Genomic DNA, 7,894 nt, shown 5'->3' with positions numbered 1-7,894 from the left:
TTCTCTTGTTGCAGAGCAGGGGCTCAGCAGTTGTGGTGCGGACTTAGTTGCTGTGCAGCATGTGGACTGTCTTCCTGGACCAGGGACTGAATCCATGTTTCCTGCATTTGCAGGTGGAGTCTTTACCACTGAGCCACGAGGGAAGCCCCTATGTATGTTTTCTTCGTTTTCCTTCTTTCTTATACAAAATATAGCACACTATATATGCTCCTTCGCTCTTTGTTTTTTTCATTTAACAATATCTCCTGGAAATCACCCCATAATCAGTTCATAGAGATCTTCATCCTTAATTTTTACAGTGTGTACTGTATACTATGTATATGTATCAGAGTTGATTCAACCAATCTTATATGCTTGGATACTTAGGTATTCGTCAATATTTTGCAATTACAAATAATGAAGCAGTGAAAAATCTCATGAGCAGGCATTTTTGTATCACTGGGGTGCATTTTCAGGGTAAATTCTAAAAGCAGAATTGCTTGGTTAAGGGTACATGCAGAGATACTTTTATTAAATATTGTAAAATTCCCCTCCATAGGTCTGTAATAGTTTGTATATCTACCAGGAATGTATGAGAGCCTGTTTCCTACAGCTGTGCCAACAGAATGCAGTTTCAAGCTTTTGAACCTTTGTTAGTCTGATAAGTGAGAAATATCTAGGTGTATATTTATTTATAGTTTTCTTATGAGTGAAGTTGAACATCTTTTCATATTTTAAGCACCATTTTAAAAATTATTTATTTTCGGGTGGGCTAGATCTTCATTGCTGGGCACAAGCTTTCTCTAGTTGCAGGGAGCAGAGACTGCCTTAGTGGTGCACGAGCTTCTCATTGCAGTGTCTTCGTCTTGCAGAGCACACGCTCTAGGGCACGTGGGCTTCAGTGGTTGCGACACATGGGCTTAGTTGCCCCACGGCGTGTGAATCTCCCCAGACCAGGGATTGAACCCAAGTCCTCTGCCTTGGCAGGTGGATTCTTAACCACTGGACTACCAGAGAAGTCTAAGCACCATTTTTATTTCTTTTGTTAATTGATTGTATCATTTGAGCATTTTTCAATAGAATTTTAAATCTCCTCCCCCAGTTTTCTGAAGATACATTTATATGACTGCTATGGACTGAATTGTGTCTCCCCGCCTCCAAATTCATATTGAGGCTCTAACCCCCCATGTGGCTATATTTTGAGGTAAGGCCTTTAGGAGGTAATTAAGTTTAAATGAGATCATAAGGATGGGGCTTTAATCCAACAGGATTAGTGTCCTTATAACAGGAGACACCAGAGTAACCTCTTCTCTCTCTCCCTCGCTCCCTGTATACATGCACAGAGGAAAATTCATGTGAAGACAAGTGGCCATGTGACCTGGAAGAGAGCTTTTATCAGAAACTGACCTGTACCAAAACCTTGATCTTGGACTTCCCAGTTTCCAGAACTGTGAGAAAATTTATATTATTTAAGTCACCCAGTTTATGGTATTTTGCTATGGCAGCCTAAGCAGATTAAGATAAGGATAATAACTTTTACCTGTGTTATATTTTGCCAGTATTTTCTTCTAGTTTGTCATTTGTCTTCTGACTTTATTATGGTGGTTTTCTTTTCCCATGCAGTTTTGTTTTGTTTTGAATGTAGTCGAGAGATGAGTATTATATTGGGTTGGCCAAAAAGTTCATTTGGGTTTTTCCATCAGATGTTACAGAAAAAACTGAAAGACCTCTTTGGCCAACCCAGTAATAACCTTTTCAGATAATTATGGATATTGTTCTCTGATTCTACATCCAAACTCAACAAATGGTAGTTTCTTAAAGGTAGTGATATTAAAACATATCACTGGACTTTTCATACTCTGTGCCATTAAACCCATTGTATTTTCTTTCACTTTGGATGGATTTTTTTTAACCAATGCATAATGTTGTAACATCATACATTAGTCATTTGGAAAATATTAGTTCACTAAGTTGTACTATATTATATATCTCTAAGATATTTAAGATTTTTCCCAATGTTAACAGATTTTTATTATACAATATAAGAAAATGATTTTACTTAAAATACCATCACCAATATTATCAGAAAGGTTCTGAAGTTTCGGGAAGCTGTCAGCTGTCAAGCTCATGGTAGCAGACACAAGCTTTCAAAATTTTTAAATCTGCTCATTTAAAGACACTTTTAATTCTTAAGTGAAACTGTGTGTGTGTTAAAGAATTCTATGACTGCTAACAGTTTGGGACACTGCCTTGATTTATGCTAAGACGTGGTCTTATCCACCAGTGCTTTTTGTACTAACAGTGCAAATGTAAACACAGTGAAAAAGGCAAATAAGGCCTTAGTATTATTATAAACGTAGTCTTGACACACAGACCCCATTAAAGAGTCTCAGGGACCCCCAAAGGTCTCTTTGAGCACCACTGCTCTTCTGGTAGCCTGAATTTTTCAAACCATATTTTCAATCCAGCTCTAACCTGGGGGTGGGTGGGAAAATATTTAAATCTTGAGATGCCTGTAGGTCTGGAAAAAGGTAATACAGCCCTTCCTACACCACAGGATGGTTTTCCTTGGTCCCTTTGTTACTTTCAATCAAGGGTAAATATTCACCTGTACTTCTCTTAGAGAAAGGCATTAACTGCTTAACAAAGACAGGAGGGGGTGGGGATTGTTGAGAACCAGGGTAAGAGTCAGATGTTGCCGCTAATTACAGATCAAAGCGAGACAACTTATCTTTGAAGTAATCAAGTAAGGAAGAAAGGCTCCAATGGAAGAGACAGTGGTGCATCTGTTCCGTGGAAAAGGGTGCATCTGTTTGCTTGTGGAGGCAGAGGGTGGTGGAGAGCAGTTTCTTTCTTTCCTGGGATTCCTACGCGCGTACGTGCACATCCACACCCACACACCCACACCCACCCCTTGGCTTGATCAGAAGCTTGGGAACTAACTAGAGATCTCTCCCTGCCCACAAATAAGGTCACAAATAAGGTCAACCTAAACCAGGGGAATGGTGACACCCCACCATTTGACTCTCAGATCATCAAAGGTCTTGGAGAATAATCAGGGCGGGGCTAAGAGGTGCTGGGAAAATGCAGGAATGCTCAGCCCTGCCCATTACCAGCCCAGTCCCAGGATCTCTGGAGGGCCACTTGGCTACCTGCGTTAAAGCTTTTAAACTGTGGATCTTTGATCCAGCAGTTCCACTTCTAAGAATTAACCTTCAGCCATCAGATGTGCACTAAGATGTATTGCTAAGGACATGCATCAGGTTTTCCTAATAGAATGCAAAACTGCCTGAAAGAAAAACAGTAACAACAGCAATAATCAATAATAATCGGTTAACTAAGTGATTGGACTTCCCTGGTGGCTCAGATGGTAAAGTGGCTGCCTACAATGAGGGAGACCTGGGTTCAATCCCCAGGTTGGGAAGATCTCCTGGAGAAGGAAATGGCAACCCACTCCAGTATTCTTGCCTGGAAAATCCCATGAATGGAGGAGCCTGTTAGGCTACAATCCATGGGGTTGCAAAGAATCGGACACGACTGAGTGACTTCACTTCAAGTGATGGTACAGCCCAGGATGTTTGGAATAGTGGTTCCCAAAATGGGGTCTGCTGATCGACGAAGGTCACCATGACCCTTTGCAGGGGTTCACAAAATTCAAACTTTTTGTGATAATGTTAAGACAATATTTAGCTTTTTCATTGTCTTGATCTTTGCACCAGTGGTGCAGAAACAATTGTAGGTAAAACTGCTGATGACTTAGCACATATCAGCAATGACACCAAACTGTACTAATAATCATTTTATCCTTTATTGCCAAGCACTGCCAGAAAAAAAAATCCCAGTAGTTCATTTAAGAATGTCCTTGATAAAGCAATTGTTGTTGTTTAGTCACTCAGTCATGTCTGACTCTTTGAGACCCCATGGACTGCAGCCCTCCAGACTCCTCTGTCCATGGGGATTCTCCAGGCAAGAATACTGGAGTGGGTTGCCGTTTCCTTCTCCACAATAAAGCAGTAAAAATTACTAATTTTATTGATCTCAACCCTTCAGAACATACTTTACATTTTAAAATGTTCTCTGTGACCACATGAGAAGTATATGTGAATTACTTCCTGGGTCAGGAAGATCTGCTGGAAAAGGGATAGGCTACCCACTCCAGTATTCTTGGGCTTCCCTTGTGGCTTAGCTGGTAAAGAATCCACCTCCACACGCGGGAGACCTGGGGTTCGATCCCTGGGTTGGGAAGATCCCCTGGAGAAGGGAAAGGCTACCCACTACAATATTCTGGCCTAGAGAATTCCATGGACTGTATAGTCCGTGGGGTCGCAAAGAGTAGGACACAACTGAACCACTTTCACTTTTCATGTTCGGCTATTTAACACACTAGGATGGTTGCCTTAAGGAAAAGCATTTGTGTGATTGAATTGTGGGCTAAACTAGCTGGTTTTTTCACAAAACACCATTTTACCTGAAACGACAATAGACAGCAGGGCTATGTTAATATTTTCATTGGCTCCAGGCACTTTTGTCTTTGCAGGCCCTTTCCTTTATAAAAAGATATAAAGATTATATTTTACAACTGTGTTGGCATAGGGACAAATATATGAATGTTATATATTAAAATATTTTATTTGATCTAAAAGAAGTGAATTTCATTTTCTTCTTCTGATTTTAAAGAAATGGGAACACTTTCATGGTCCATAAAGTCATGCGGGCCTTGGCTCTATTCCTTATGGCGAAGGTGAGCCTGCCTGACAGATGAACTGTGATTGAACTGTTCAGACTCTGGTGTGTACCAGGCTGAAATCCCCACTAGGCATAGTTGTATATTTCATGCTAATATACTTGTCTTTACACCAGTGCTGGAGGATTTTTGTTTTTAAATGAGCCCAAGAAGGTAAGAATGCCTGAGGCCCAGGAAAGTCACAATGCAGCCCTGAGAATATGGTGGACATTTTCTTGAAAAGGAATGAAATGAACTTGTCACTTCAAGAAAAGTAACTGTGATGTTATGTTGCCAATGATAAATTTGAACTTTCAACCAAAAATTACAGTATTGGGAAATTTGTATCTGCCACCATGAGCTTGGAAACTTCTCAGTACTTAAAAACCTCTGCTGATAACAAGGATATCAGAAATGTGATTTCCTCATTATACCATGCAAGGAGTTCACATTTGGAAGATTAGGAGATCTGTATAACTCAGTGAACCACTATTTTCCAAACAACCAATGAGTGATTATATCAAATCATGCATTGCTAAATGGTCCATCAAAATAATGGATAAAAATTAAGACAGATTAATAAATCCATTAAAAATAATAAAAATGTAGATTAATGGATGTTACCAAATCAGTTGGTCTCAGAGTCTATATTGTTATTAACCTTTAAGAAACTACTACTTTTGGGGTTTTGGAGTAGTATCAAAGAAGAATATCCAAAATTATCTGAAAAGGTTTTTAAAATCCTCTATTTTTCCCAAATACATATCTGTTTTTTTATATAGACTGTATTTTTTCGTATACTTAGAACAATAGATAGCAATGACTGAATACAGAAGACATGAGAATCTAGCTATCTTCTGCTAAAACAGACATTAAAGAAATGTGCAAAGTTGGAAGACAGTAATACTCTTCTCACTAAAATTTGGTTGTTTGGAAAATATAGTTATTTTTCATACAAATACATTGTTTTAGCATGAAACTTGTTTACAGATTAACATTTAAAGATGAATAAGTTAATATTTAAGATTTTTGTTTTAATTTCTAATAGAGCAAATATTGACAGATACAACCCATGTAAAACAACAGCTCTTTGCAGTCCTCAATAATTTAAGAGAGTAAAGGTGTTTTCAATTCAAATAGTTTGAGAACTGCTATTGGAGAATACCTACAACAGGTTAAATGTTTATAAAGGGCAATTAAGTTTAAAAAGCAGGTGACGAGTCCTAAATGCAATAGAAACACAAATACATTTAATATTAAGTAGATATGGATACAAAGACTGAAAAGGAAGCAGTGGTTTTCTCCTAGGTATACTTAGGGTGATTTTTATGCTTTTGTGCATTTTTATTTTCCAAGTTTTACATACTGAGCATGCATTTATTTTGCAATTGTAAAGAAAAAAATCTGATGGAACACTCTGAGCCTGACTGGGGGAGAGGGCATGCCCCCAACATGGAAGAACAGGATAGACAAATTAGAGGGAAGAGAAAGGGGGTGTGGAGCCTTTGGGAAAGAGGAAGAGAGAGGGAATCTTGAACTTCTCCCAGGGACAATATTCCCAGTGATTCTGTGAATGGCACACTGTGGAGGGATGAGGGGCGCGAGGACAGCACCAAGGTCAGCTCTGGAGGGGTGAGGACTCTAACCCAAGGACAGTGCTGCATGACTTTGGGGACAAGAAGACCCACTCTGAACTGGGGGGTGGCGGCATGGGGAGGATGGATACTGGGTGCGGAGGAAGGGCACGCCTAGAAGGGCTTTATTCAGGACTGAGTCATGAAAACTCAGGTCCTGGATGAACCTGGATTTGAACCCCAGTGCCAGCCTACCCCGGAGAAGGCAATGGGACCCCACTCCAGTACTCTTGCCTGGAAAATCCCATGAATGAAGGAGCCTGGTAGGCTGCAGTCCATGGGGTCACTAAGAGTCGGGCACGACTGAGTGACTTCACTTTCACTTTTCACTTTCATGCATTGGAGAAGGAAATGGCAACCCACTCCAGTATTCTTGCCTGGAGAATCCCAGGGACAGAGGAGCCTAGTGGGCTGCCATCTATGGGGTCGCACAGAGTCGGACATGACTGAAGTGACTTAGCAGCAGCAGCAGCAGCCAGCCTACCCACTGTCTTAACCCCAGGATGTTTCTTAGCTTTCCAAATCTATAGTACCTTCATTTGTAAAATGGGGATAGAAATGTCCCCGAAATAGTGTGCCTGCTGGGGCTGTTGTGAAACAGAAATGATGGGATATATCTGATTTGACACATGGTGAATGTGCAATAGGATGGAAAGAAAAACCAGTCTTGTAGGCTTGACCCACTTCCACATCACCAGGGAAACAAACTTAGAGACCAAAGCTAGGGTCGAGGTAAGCGAATTACTTCTTGGTCCGCTAGGGTTGCAGATCTCTAAGACAATCTTGCCCTGTGTTTTGCCTTCAGCATCACTTACGGACCTGGGGAGGAGGAAGCCTCAGGTCTGTAACCACTAGGGCAGCAGCAGGCTATAGGTGTCTCCCCCTCTCCGCACACGCCTGGGCTTTCCTCCAGCCCGGTTGGTCTCTCCGGTTAAGGTTTCCAGGAGTACTGTACTGCTTACATTTCAGACCAGAACCTAGGCAGTGTGGGAGTGCACCTAGAGGGTTTTTCTCCTGGAAGGAGACTGGTCCACAGCAGGCATTCAGCAAGTGTTTGCTGAATGACTTACTGAGTCTGGCATCCTCCTGACTCGCTGTGGCCTACAGAAGCCTCACCTGGTAGCTGGCCCCTGCAGAACTGAGGGACCTCCCCAAGGAGAAGGGGAGCACAGAGCAAAGGTGGGTGGTGGTGGTCTCTGTCCCTCTTCTGAGACCTCTCTGCAGCTTCCGTGGGGGAATCCTCACACATCCTTAATGTTTTGTTTTTAGACCCGAAGAATCATCATTTCTGCAGTTTCATCTCCTGTAATTCTCCTTTCACTCATTCTACAACAGCCTCACACTTTAAAAGTTGAGATATTATTGACATTATAACATTGTGTGAGTTTAAGGTGTACAACCTGTTGATTTGTTATACTTATATACTGCCATATGATTACATAGTTAACACCTCTAACATGTTACACATTATCTTTTCTTGTGAACACACTCACTGTACTTTGATTTCAGAGATGCTTCTGTCTGCCTCATTTGCTGTTCCTGTGCTTAGAATACCTCC

At 41.1% G+C, this 7,894-nt stretch overlaps 1 protein-coding gene across 1 annotated transcript in view; it reads left to right on the top strand.

The window, feature by feature from the left end:
• The first annotated feature begins 1,324 nt into the window (after nt 1-1,324).
• LOC129632511 (core histone macro-H2A.1) overlaps nt 1,325-7,894 on the top strand; it is a 94,819-nt gene continuing 88,249 nt past the window's right edge. Inside the window, exon 1 of the mRNA XM_055554228.1 lies at nt 1,325-1,429. The gene's annotated coding sequence lies outside the window, so the exon portion shown is untranslated. The remainder of the gene's footprint in view (nt 1,430-7,894) is intronic.

Source organism: Bubalus kerabau, chromosome 1 (assembly GCF_029407905.1).
Source record: "Bubalus kerabau isolate K-KA32 ecotype Philippines breed swamp buffalo chromosome 1, PCC_UOA_SB_1v2, whole genome shotgun sequence".
NCBI lineage: Eukaryota > Metazoa > Chordata > Mammalia > Artiodactyla > Bovidae > Bubalus > Bubalus kerabau.
The sequence above is the reverse complement of the archived record's forward strand: the minus strand, read 5'-3'. Positions and strand labels throughout refer to the sequence as shown.